The sequence below is a fragment of the Leopardus geoffroyi genome, chromosome A3 (genome assembly GCF_018350155.1).
Source record: "Leopardus geoffroyi isolate Oge1 chromosome A3, O.geoffroyi_Oge1_pat1.0, whole genome shotgun sequence".
Taxonomy (NCBI): Eukaryota; Metazoa; Chordata; class Mammalia; order Carnivora; family Felidae; genus Leopardus; species Leopardus geoffroyi.
In genome coordinates, this window is record NC_059336.1 from 104,333,696 (window position 1) to 104,347,040 (window position 13,345).

A 13,345-nucleotide genomic window follows, 5' to 3' on the forward strand; every position below is an offset into this window, starting at 1 on the left:
CCTTCCTTCCTCCATCTTCAAAGTGCATCACAAAAACCTCTGCTTCTACTGCTCATTCCCTTCTTCTGATTTGACTTTCTTGCCTCCCTCTTACAAGGACGCTTGTGATTGCATTGAGCCCGCCCAAATAATCGCATGAAGATAATCTCTATCTTAAAATCAGACATTTAATCACACCTGTAGCATCCCTTTTCCCATGTGAGGTAGCATACAGGTTCTGAGGATTAGGACATGAACATTTTGGCAGGCCTTTTTAAAATAATTTTTTTTTAATTTTTATTTTCTTTTTCAGAGAGAGAGAGACAGAGAGAGTACAAGCAGGGGAGTGACAGAGAGAGGGGGAGGTACAGAATCTGAAGCAGGCTCCAAGCTCTGAGTTGTCAGCACGGACTCTGATGTGGGGCTCGAACTCATGAACCGTGAGATCATGACTTGAGCCGAAGTCGGCTGCTTAACCAACTGAGCCACCCAGGCGCCCTAAAACTTTTAAGTTTATTTATTTATTTTGAGAGAGAGAGAGTGTGAGCAAGGGAGGGGCAGAGAGAGAGGAAGAGACAGAATCCAAGCAGTCTCTGTGCTGCCACTGCAGACCCCGATGCGGGGCTCGATCCCACAAACCTCGAGATCATGACCTGAGCGGAGATCAAGAGTCGGACGCTTAACCGACTGAGCCACCCAGGTGCCCCTGGCGGGCCTGTATTCTGTCCGACACAACATCTGTGCAGCGCCAGGTAACAATACCCAAGCAAATGTGATGAAGAAGGGGCATTGTTTTTCTCATATAATGCGAGGGCTGGAGGTAGGAGAGTGCCCAGGGCTAGTTCAGTAGCTCTACTCAGGGACCGTGTTTTGTTTCCATCTTTTTGTTCTACTATCCTTTTTCAGTGCGTTATCTTTGTCTTTTTTTTTTTTTTTAATTTATCTCGTCTCATATCTTATCTCCTCCATCCATTGTTTGGATGTAGCAGCTCCAAACAACACAAAGTGCCAAGCAGAAATTGGCAGGGGGGGGGGGGGTGAGGGGGGTTTCCTTCTATATCAGTCAGGATAGGATAGTGGTAAGAAACAACCCCCAAGCCATTCCAGGTGTGCAATGGTTGCAAACCACCCCCAAACGTTAGGGTTTATAAACATAAGTGGTTATTTCTCACCCACGCCACATGAGGGTTCTGTTCCACGGTCCCTCCTTCCAGATCCCAGCAGACACAACAGCCACCATTGTGTGACCACACAGATTCTTAAAGCTTCCAGCTCTCAAGGACACGTATAACTTCCACTCACAATCCACCGGCCAAGGCAGTTCACTCTAACTGTATAGGAGGAAGAAGAACCATTCTGGCCATACTCAGAAAGCCAACACCCAAAATAATCTGCAAGCAGCACTAATAACTACTAAATCTACCCTCTTTGCCCACTAGGGACTACTAAGCCTAGCTAAACATTTGTCTCACTCTTCCTTCCACAGGCAAGATACACTCTTCACTCCTTAAAAGGGGCAACCAAATTCCCATTCGGTCACAACATCAAGTCCAAGGCCAGTGGGGGATGCCCAGTGGCTCTCCCTCAAGTCAGGGTGTGGTTCCTCTTGATTCAGCGATCTATAAGCTAAAAACAAGTTACTAAGTGCATGTAGATTGAGTGAGGGGGAAAAAAAAAAAACAAAACCCACAACCTTTGTTGTTTGTTTGTTTGTTTTGGCTTAGTGTTGTAAGCCACTAAGATTTTTTGGAGCATTGTATGCTACCCCACTACAATCTAGTCTAGCCTCAAAGCTACTGGAAGAACGTTGCTGCTGAAATTTAAAAAAAAAAAAAAATATATATATATATATATATATATATATGTATATATATATACATATATATATATATATATGTATATATATATACATATATATATATATATATATATATATATATATTTGGTTGGTTAAGCATCTGACTTGATTTCAGCTCAGGTCATGATCTCATAGTATACATATATATATATATTCACACACACATACACACGCATGCGCACACCCACACACACACACACACACACACACACACACACAGACTTAGGGACTGGGAGGGGCAGTGAGGATACTGTTAACCAAAGCTGAACAGAAGGAAGTTCATGTCACACACAAAGTGGCAAACGTTTGATAAAACTGTGCCCAACAGACAATATAGCCAACGACCTCATTGCTCCCGGCGGAGAAGATGCTAAAAAGACAATGTTAGCATTGCTTGCTGGCTGCTGTTGGCTGTGTTTGACAAGCTATAATAAGAAAGAGATGAACTTAGAAAGAACTGAGCAGTTTGCAAGCAGCGATGAAACGGAATAGAGAGTCCACAAATCCAGGGACGTTCAGAGTTGGAAAAGGCAATGGCTCTCCAAGTTCTATCAGTAGAAGATAAAACAGAAGTGTTTTGAACAATAAAGGCCAATTAAAACTCAGGAAACTCTAGCCTTTAGCCTCTTGTGGCAAGAGTCTGACCTATACCCCTGTTAAGACTTCTGGATGGATTTTTGGGGTTCCCAGCAAGTCACCTATCACTCACTCTGGGGCCTGTTGGACCAAGCAACCCCCATCTGAAGAATCACTAGCATGGCATCAGAGTACGAGAGTAGGTCAAATTGCCCATGGGCTTGATAAGGCGCCCCAAAGTGATGAGCACCAATCTGTTCACACAGCACACCTGCTCCAGGGAACAGAAAAGAGTTACCCTCTCAGGTGCCCAAAGTGGGGAGAATCAATAGCACTCGGCAACCAGCCCTAAGGAATCTTTCAAGGAAACTGAATCTGGGAAGGAATTTGGCAGGGAAGGTTGTCAAAGAAATGACCCGGTAGAATTGCCCTTAGGCCTCCTGGTCTTAACTGGGCCCTATGCCCGCTGTATTGTTTCCCATGGCTGCCTTAACAAATTACCACGAACTGGGTGGCCGAAAACAACAGATATTTTTTCTTATTCTTTCATGGTCCTGGAAGCCAGTAGTTGGAAATCAAGGTGTCAGCAATGTGCCCTGTTCCTTCTGAAGACTCCAAGAAAGAATTCTTCCTTGCCTCTTGCTAGATTCTGGTGGCTCCTGACAGTCCTTGGTGCACCTTGGCTTATAGCTGCCTCCACAGTCACATGACCTTCTTCCCTGAGTCTTCAAATCTCCCTCTCCTTATTGAGGACATCAGTTAGGACCGACCCTGATCCAGTATGACCTCATCTTAACTTGACTACATCTGCAAAGACCCTATTTCCATATAAGGTCACATTCTGAGGTTCCTGGTGGACACGAACTTTTGAGGAACACTATTCAACCCTGCGTCCCCATCCGAAACCAATCACTAAAAATATGATAAAGCAATGGAAGGAAATGGCCACTATCAGTTCAAATAACTGTTTTTCACATTGGCTGCATATTAGAGTACCCTTGGGTTTTTAAAAATTGCTCAGTAGTGCAGACGCACTAGATAAATAAATAAATCCAATTTCTAGAGGTAGAGCCTAGGCGTCTGTATTTTTAAACCCCTGCCCCAAAGGTGATTCTAATGTGAAGCCATTGGCTTAAGCCGGTGGTTCACAGCCTTGCTGCACAGCAGACCATTACGTGGTTAGGACAATTGGGAAAAATTAAACAAGATGGATGAAATAATATTGTATCATTGTTAATTTCCTGGTTTTGCTAATTGTACTGTAGATATATAAGTGAATGTTCTTGTTTCTAAGCATGCACATTGGGGGCCCCTGGGTGGCTCGGTTGGTTAAGCATCTGACTCTTGATTTCAGCTCAGGTCATGATCTCACAGTTTGTGAGTTTTTGAGCTCTGTGTTAGGCTCTGCACTGATGGTGTGGAGCCTGCTTGGGATTCTCTCTCTCCCTCTCTCTCTCTCCCCCTTCCATGCTTGCACACTCTCTCTCAAAATAAATAAACTTTAAAAAAAGGAATGCAAATTGAAGTATTTAGGGGTAAAAGGGCAGCTTTCTCTAAATGTCAGGGAAAAAACTGTATATATATTATATAAACACACATATGCATATATGTAGGTACTATACACACACACACACACACACACACACACACACACACACAAAGAGAGAGAGAGAGAGAGGAGGGAAAGGAGGGACGGAGAAGACATAAAATGTTGTCCCCCTAAAGTATAATACTAAGCAAAATAAGTCAGAGTCATGTATGATCTCACTCATGTGCAATTTAAGAAACAAATGATCAAAGGAAAAAGAGAGAGAGAGAAATCAAAAAACAGACTCTTGGGGCGCCTGGGTGGCGCAGTCGGTTAAGCGTCCGACTTCAGCCAGGTCACGATCTCGCGGTCCGTGAGTTTGAGCCCCGCGTCGGGCTCTGGGCTGATGGCTCAGAGCCTGGAGCCTGTTTCCGATTCTGTGTCTCCCTCTCTCTCTGCCCCTCCCCCGTTCATGCTCTGTCTCTCTCTGTCCCAAAAATAAATAAACATTGAAAAAAAAAATTTAAAAAAAAAAAAAAAAAAAAACAGACTCTTAACTATAGAGAACAAACTGATGGTTTCCAGAGGGGAGGTGGGTGGAGGGATAGGGGAATGGGGAATGGGGATTAAAGAGCACATCAGGATGAAAAAAAAAAATGGGGTCCCCTCGGACCGTCTAAAAGAACCAGGACTTTCTCAGTTATCAATAATAAAACTCAATTTGAACTCTCTTCAGCGAAATGGAAGTGCATCGGTTCACAGAATTTAAGGAAGGCTTGGACACCCTAACTGGGGAAGGGCAGGAGCGTGGCTGGTATCAGAAACAGCTGGGACCGGCTACTCCAAGTCCACCAGTGCTCTCTTCTCCTTCTTCCTCTTCCCCACCCCCCGCCTCCCCCTGCACAGCAGCCCACTCCTCAGGGCAGCTCTGAGTCCTTTATCAGGCAGCAGAAGGCTGGGGCAAGAGCCAGGGTCCCCACAGCTGGGCCTCAAGGGAAATGAAGGGAGCCAGCGGCACGGTCCTCGCAGAAAGATGCACTGGTCCACAGTGGACTGGGGATGGCATCTGGGGTTGTGTCCTATAGCCCTAGACCCTCCACGCAAGAGGGAGGCCATATACTGCTGCTGGGCGTACTCTGTGCTGCCCCCAGACCCTTGGCTCTTGTTTGAGAGGTGGGCCCTTGGCTAGAACATGTAAAGAGCATTCCCACATGCAGTGGCTCCTTGGATCTTGACACGGCCGTGTTTCCTCTAGCTCCTTCTGCAGAGGAGGGACCGTCATGTTAGCCAACTGGCCCAAGGGCATGCTGCTCTCTGAGCAGAGGACCCAGGGCTCTTAGATATACCCTATATCACACTACGCCAACAGGACTAACCCCAGGGCCTCGGTGAATTTTCTGGATGCCGCTTTCATGGACACCTAGGGCAAGAACTTTACGATCCAGGGCTCAGGGTTCTGTGGTGAGGCACAGACTGTTCTCAGGGGACTTTAGTTTGTTTTGCAGAAATCATGGAACCACAAAGTGTCAGCACGGGAGGCACCCTGGATCTTGTCCAGACAGTCCTCTCTTTTTAGAAGAGGACACTGCAGGGCATGGCTTCTAATGGAGGAGTCTGGCCACTTTGCTAAGGTTTGAGGAGGGAAATGAGGCAACTTGGGAAACTGATTTACAGTGTCCCCCATGCTGCCAAGTACTCCCCGGTCTGACGACTTTGGGAAATCCAGTAATGGTAATAGCTCAGATTTACCTGGCCCTTGCCTCCCCTGCCTATGCAGAACCATGGCCCCTCCCTCTTATCTTGCCAAGGTTTCTGGGAGCATTGAGGAATCTCTCCCATGTGACCAGGAGCAGCTGTGCCACCTCCCCCACGGGGCACTCTCTGACCCGACACGGAGCCCCAGGGTGGTGTGTGGAGAAGGGACCCAGGTGACATGGCTTCCCTTTATGTCATCACTTCGTGAACAGGGCCCTCAAGCATAGCCTGCAATGGGGAAACTGGCAGCTTATACTTCCTGCCTGTCTTGCCTCAGGAGCTAGACATGTGTCCAGGAGTAGGGAAGAGACAGATTCCAAAAATCACCACCACACTGTCCTCAGGAGTGCCCTCCCTTAAAAGACCCATGGCTTCATTACAGACTCACCTCTGATGAGCCTGCCTCCTTTTTCTCCAGGATAAAGTCTGCAAACAGACTCGATGGGCTTACTGTAGGCTCCACCACCTTGCCGAGCACGGTGGCACACACTGGGAACGCCCACGGCATGCAGTCTGACATCAGGGGCTCTGGGCTTGACTCCCATGGATCCTCACTTTTGGAAGCAATCAGGCTGCGAACTGTCATGGTGCCTTTCCCTGGCTCCCCAGAGCGAGACCAGCCAGTTTTGAGGCCAGCTGGATTTAAAAAAAAATTTTGTTTTCGATGTTTATTTATTTTTGAGAGAGAGAGAGAGACAGACAGAGCATGAGCAAGGGAGGGAGAGCAGAGAGAGACAGAGAGACACAGAATAGCTCCAGGCTCTGCCCCTGTCAGCACAGAGCCTGATGCGGGGCTCGAACTCACAAACCGCGAGATCATGACCCGAGCGAAAGTCGGATGCTTAACTGACTGAGCCACCCAGGCGCCCCGAGGCCAGCCGGATTTTTCATATCCCTCCTCCAAGAGACAAAGTCCTGGTCCAAGGCAGAGAGAGCTGCCCTATGTGAAGTCCATGGATTCCCCACACTGAGGATTTTCTCTGTGTGTTGCCATGCAAGGGATTGCCAGATGTACTACGGATTAAAAAGCAAGTGAGGAACAATATGTAAATTCTGCCATCGTTTGTATAATAGGAGGAATGTGTATATTATACATTTATATTTTCCAAAAGAAATAAGGATACACCAAAAGCTAATAAAATGTTGCAGATGTTGCCTATAGGAGGTGGGAGGGAATAGAGATGGAAAGTAAACTTCTCTGAATACACCTTGTTTTATAATGTTGACTTTGGAATTTGGTAAATATTTACATAACTTTAAAACATTAAATCTAGGGGCGCCTGGGTGGCTCAGTCAGTTAAGTGTCCGACTCTTGATTTCAGCTCAGGTCACCATCTCATGGTTGGTGAGATAGAGTCCCGCCTCGGGCTCTGCACTGACAGCGTGGAGCCTGCTTGGAGTCTCTCTCTCCCTCTCTCTCTGCCCATCCTCCACTCACATACTCTTACTCTCTCAAAATAAATAAATAACCATTAAAAGAAAACACTAAATCTAACAGGAAAAAAAAAGTCGCTAAAAATCAAAAGCAAACTGAAACAAATTTATGCAATTCCATTCCATTGTGGCATAACCACAGGAGAAAAATTATTTCAGTTAACCTTACATTCATTACTTTGTATAGCCCACTAGGAAGATAGCCCAATAAAGGCAAAAGAACGACAGTTGAGCCTTGAACAACACAGGGGTTAGTGATGTAGTGCATCAACATGCAAAGGCAAAGGGACTGCAAAGATACAAGGATACAAGATGACAGTACGAGGGTGACTGTAGGGACAGTGACCGCAAAAGTAGCAGGCCAGATAGAAAGCCTTATATGATAGAAATACAACTTAGGTAAATGCTGCAAAGGCTGAGTAGCCTCTTAAGGTTGACGTGTGTCTGGTAACATTACCTTCCCCCTTAGCCCAGGCATTATTCATTCAGGGAGATTACATCCACAAACCCAAACCTAACATTCAAAGTCTCATGTTCTAGGACAGGCCTGGGTGGCTCAGTGGGTTAAGTGTCCAACTTCAGCTCAGGTCATGATCTCATGGCTCATGGGTTCAAGCCCCACATTAGGCTCTGTGCTGACAACTCAGAGCCTGGAGCCTGCTTCGGATTCTGTGACTCCCTCTCTCTCTGCCCCTTCCCCCTCACGTTCTGTCTCTCTCACTCTCAAAAAATGAATAAACTTAAAAAAAAAAAAAAAGAAAAAAAAAAGTCTTATGTTCTTATAAGGATTCTATCTGCCCAGAAGCTGCGCCATCCAGGAGACCAATCCCTGATCTCTAAGTAACTCCAATGTTTTCCTTTTCCCTTTTTTTTTTTTAGGTTTATTTTTCAGAGAGAGAGAAAGAGAGAGAGAGAGCATGAGCACGAGCAGGGGAGGGGCAGAGAGAGGGAGAGAGAGAGAATCCCAAGCAGGCTCTGCACTATCAGCACAGAGACCAATGTGGGGCTCAGACTCACCAACTGTGAGATCATGATCTGAGCAGAAATCAAGAGTCGGACGCTTAACCGACTGAGCCACCCAGGCACCCCTCTTTTCCCCTTTAAAAAATGTTTCTCTTCATTGTTCATTTTGTATAAAAACTTGCCACTTTCTCACATGCCTCACCATTCTCTGCACTCTTGAGAATGGAGACCGGCTGCTTAACGGAGTGTTAAATAAAGGCCGGATGGTCTAAACTGTCTTCATTTTAACACCACATACGTGTGAAAATGGAGCATCTGGTAAACCAGGCGACAAGTAACTCATGGTATCACTTTCGTTTCCTCATGCCGTTCCTTTGTCTCCGAAAGGACAAGCTACGGGACCCAATTGAGACGGCAACACACGGACAAGAATCGTATCAGTGCTCAGCTGTGTACACATCTGTCAGGACTGTCCCTGAAACGGATGTATTGAAGTCACCAAGTCTGAGCCTTGATTTAGCTCTTTTCTCTAGCTTGGGAAGTGTCCAGCTCTTTGAAGGGACGGAAGCAAACCCAGTCTGAGCAAGAATACCAACTGGTTACCAATTTCATGAGAGGACAGAATTGCTGTCCCGAAAGTGCAGATGTTATAAAATAGCAGAGGCTATTAATGCTAATGAAATTCTGAGCTTATGCTCAAAGATGCAGATCACCCCATGGTATAACAAAAAATTTGTCTGGTCTCAACCTGGGTTCCTGGCAGATCCTCAGAAACTTGTGAAACTCCTAAGTGACAGGAATCTTCGTTATGTTAATGAGGTGACCCTTGATGGGTCTCTGGATAGCTTCAGGATGGGGGCTGGTCAGCAGAAAGATAAACCAATTGATTAGAAATTGGGGGCTTTGAGTCACAGGTTATGAAGCCAGTCCTCCCAACCTCAGGAGAGAGGAGGGTGATTGGGAGATGGACTTCACCCACACAGCCAGTGATTTAATCAATCATTCTTACATAATGAAACTCCAGGAAAAACCCAGAACACTGAAGCTCCGTGGAGATTCCTCGTTGGTTAGCACATTGCTGTGCCACAAAAATAATGTACCTGACTCTGGGGAAATAGGGCATGGAAGGGCCATGTCCAGGACTTTCCCAGACCTCACCCTATGTGTATTTTATAATAAAACCATAGGGATGCCTGGGTGCCCCTGACTGAGGCAAACTGGGTGGCTCAGTCAATTAAGTGTCCGACTTCGGCTCAGGTCATGATCTCATGGTTCACAAGTTCGAGCCCCACATCAGGCTCTGTGCTGACAGCTCAGAGCCTGGAATCTGCTTTGGATTCTGTCTTTCTCTCTCTCTCTCTCTCTCTCTCTCTCTCTCTCTCTGCCCTTCCCTAGCTCTCTCTCTCTCTCTCAGAAAAAGCATAATAAAACTGTAATTGTAAGTGTCCTGAGTTCTGTCATTCTAGTGAATTATCAAGGTTATGGGAACCCCTGAATTTGTAGCCAATCAGTCAGAAGTGTGGGTGGCTGAGAACCTCTGGCACTTGAGGCTGGCATCAGAAGTAAAGGTAGTCTTATAGTCTTTTAAGGTTTCTGGATCCAATTCCAACATGGCAGGGGGGGATCCCCTCCCCCCTCTTCCACCACAACACCAAACAATTTCCAGACACCAGCAGGGTATCAGAAAAGTCAACTTAATTCTTAACACTATCTACCCAGATGTGACATGAGATTCCACAGGCTAAAGTTTCAGTCTTACAAGACTGTTTCCCACACCCACTTCAGATACCAGTCACAAGCCCTAGGTTGTTACCTGTGCTTCTAACTAACCAGCTACAGATTGGAGGTTCCAACCACCTCCTCCTTGGGTTTGATTAATTTGCTAGAGCAGCTCACAGAACTCAGGGAAACTCTTACTCACGTTTACCACTTTACTGAAGGTTATGATAAAGAATATGAACCAACAGCCGGACGAAGGGATACAGACGGCAAGGTCCCACACAAACGAGCTTCTGTCCTCATGGAGCTTGGTGCCATTTGGCTGCACATGGAAGCAGTCTGGTTCCTGAAGTGTGGACACTCTCTGGAAAAAAAAAAAAAAAAAAAGACGAAAAGCTGCCCTCTTGGATTTATATGGAGGCTTCATTACACAGTCATGATTGACTAAGTCTTTAGCCATTGGCTGATTTTAACCTTCAGCCCCTCCCCTCTCCTGAGGTTGGGGCTGATGGGTGATGGTGGGATGGACTGAAAGTTCAAACCCTCCAATCACATAGTTGATGGTGGAAACCAGCTCCCATCCTTAGGTGCTTTCCAAAAGCCACCTCATTAACAGAACAAAAGACACCCTTACTATCTTCCTCATTTTCTCAAGGAAATCACAAAGGTTTTGTGAACTGAAAGCTAGACACTGCAGAAGACCAAATATACATGAGAAATATATACATATTTGACCACAGAGGCATCTTCTGAAGTCACAACCCACTCTCAGAAAAAAAAAAACATTTTCTTTTTTTTTCAACGTTTATTTTTATTTTTGGGACAGAGAGAGACAGAGCATGAACGGGGGAGGGGCAGAGAGAGAGGGAGACACAGAATCGGAAACAGGCTCCAGGCTCTGAGCCATCAGCCCAGAGCCTGACGCGGGGCTCGAACTCACGGACCGCGAGATCGTGACCTGGCTGAAGTCGGACGCTTAACCGACTGCGCCACCCAGGCGCCCCCCAAAAAAAAAAAAACATTTTCAAAGAAAGGGTTCTACAGCTCTCTTCCTAGGTATCAACTTTATTCTTAATATTCCACAGTCTCTTAAAACACTCAGGAGTTTGCTGTAACTATTCTAATTATAAATCTCCAATCTTATATGATGTTTCAGCAACACATCTAATACCACTACTCTAAGTTGCTCTAGATTCCCAGAGGAAGAAAGATATATGTGTATCTGTGACATGTTCATATGTCAGAGGCAAAACCTAGAGAAAAATAATCATTTTTCTTTTCTAAACAGAGCACTGACTTTGATATAATGTGACAACCCAAGAGTTCAGGAATTAAGTGGAAAACCTTATATGAGGTTATAGAGTAGCAGAAGCCAGAGAAACACGAAGACAAGGAGGCAGATTTCTTTTTTCATTTTACAGATCAGGAAACCGAGAGCCAGATTAAGAATGTGAGTCATTTGCCCATTTGCTGCTCGTTGAGAAAGTTGGGGTTGGAGCTCATCCCCTGATGTGGCCCGGCATCCCTCCTCCAGTAAGCTTGGGGATTATGATATTGAAATAACAAGTCACTGAAAACCCAAATACAAATACTTTACCTATTGGCCTTCCTAAACATTTAGAGAATCTATTAGTCAACTTACATATTAGCAATTTAATGTTGAAATTATTAGGAAAGTTTTAAAGAAAGAGAAAGTTGTAACTGCACATTTCTGCCCCTGAAGTGGGATATGTGTACTTTACACATAACCAGACTTGCTGCTCCCAAAAAGCCCAATTACTATCATGATCAAGTACAAACTCCTTAATCTAGCACTCAAAATTCAATATCAAATTATCAAACTAGTCTTTCAAAAAGAATCTTCACTACTCTTAAATAGGAGTCCTCAAGGGTGATCTTTCAGTAACCCTGGTCTACACCGAGAATGACCTCCTCCAGGATCTCCCCCAGTCCTGCCTCCTTTTGCCCCTCCTGCCCCTTTCCTTGGCTTTGGAGTTTGTCCCCACCTCACCTTCACCCCACCCCAACTAGGCCGTAGGCCACACCTGAGTAGAGGAAAAGACCCCTGACCGTGTAGCCTGTGCTGTCCACGGACACCCCAGCCCTCCTTGGCTGGGCTATGGCTAATGTGGCAGTTTAGGGGGATTTGGGCAATTTGTGAGGCCCTCAGAGCTCATTTATTCTTTGTAATAGAATCGCTCTGAGCAGATTGCCACTGTGGAAGGCAAAAGTCTAACCCAACAAAACCCTTAAACCTTGTGTGCAGATGTCATGAGAAACTTCCAAAGCCACTGATTTTAAAAATGCTACTATAGCGAAGGAGAGATCCACCCCGTTTCAAGGACCAATTCAAGCTCCACCTTCCTTATGAAGTTTTATGAGACAGACAGGTCCATTTCCCCTCTCTCCTCTGGATCCCCTAGCAGATAATCTGAACACTAATATGGCACTTAATATATGTGTATGCCACCTTTAAATGGTTTTACATGACTGCATCTTCATCTCCCAGACAAAGCCACAAGTTTTCTTAAGGATCTGCTGGAGTTAGACAAGGTTGCAATTGGGTATAAGTCCAATGGCACCTGGTATATGATGGCTGCTCAATCAACATTTCCTAATTGATGACCGAGCCGCTATCAGACGCCATTTGAAAAGCTGAATGAGTGCAACATCTGTTAATTCCTGTGACGGTTAGCAGAACCTAACATTGGTCTAAAGACCCTAGAGTGAGCACCCTCTGCGTTTTAAGCGCCACAAATCGGATTCTTGTGCACACTCAAGTTGGTCAAAACCATGGAAGGAATTCTGGATGGTGAAAGCATCAGGATTTCCAAAAGATGCTATTTTTTCTTAAAGGGCCCTCAGAGAACAAACACCCGCAGAGCTTCTGTGAAAGGAAAGTAATCACATCAATAGTTCTCTACATTTTACTTGCATTGTCAAGTGGCTTTTGAAACAACCTGGAGAGGTAGAATGGGAAGTAATATGCATCAGCGTATTACGTGTTTCTTCTTAGACATCTGGACTCCTTTACAAAGAGGTCTCTTCATTTATAATTCCCGAGAACTTGAGTCTCCGGAGCTCCTAGTTCCACAGATGTTGAAAGTTTCCTGGTTGGCGTTCTATAATCTATCCAAACTCTTCCGTTCTTACTATAATTACCATTTGGATGCAGGTACAGCCCGCAGAACCTAGCCCTCCCACGGTCTGGGGCACCCCATACTGCCTTTCAGATCAGTTAAATCAAACCCAGAGGACTCCAAGGGTACTAACCCATCATCTTCATATGCCACATATAAAAACAGCCCTGAAGTGCCTACCGACGCGCCCTCACATTGCAGTTACTAAGCCAAAATCCTACGGCTGCGCGGCACCACAAAACTCAAACCGCACTCAGCGGGCGCGGAGCTTTCGGTTCAACCCGGAAGAGGGGGCAAGTGGAAGGAACAGGCGGCCTGCGGCAGGGAGGCGGGACAAAGGTCTCCCGGCAACGGCCCCGGCGATTGGCCAGCCTTCTGCAGCCTAGGCCAATG

The 13,345-nt window shown here is 45.7% G+C and overlaps 1 long non-coding RNA gene across 1 annotated transcript; it reads right to left on the minus strand.

Annotated features, from left to right (window-relative positions):
* Positions 1–10,010: 10,010 nt before the first annotated feature.
* On the minus strand, positions 10,011–13,236 carry LOC123581144. The gene is made up of 2 exons (XR_006703641.1): positions 13,086–13,236; positions 10,011–10,176 (listed from the first exon to the last, which is right to left on the minus strand). It is a non-coding gene; the product is annotated as an uncharacterized LOC123581144 (long non-coding RNA).
* Between the last annotated feature and the right edge of the window lie 109 nt (positions 13,237–13,345).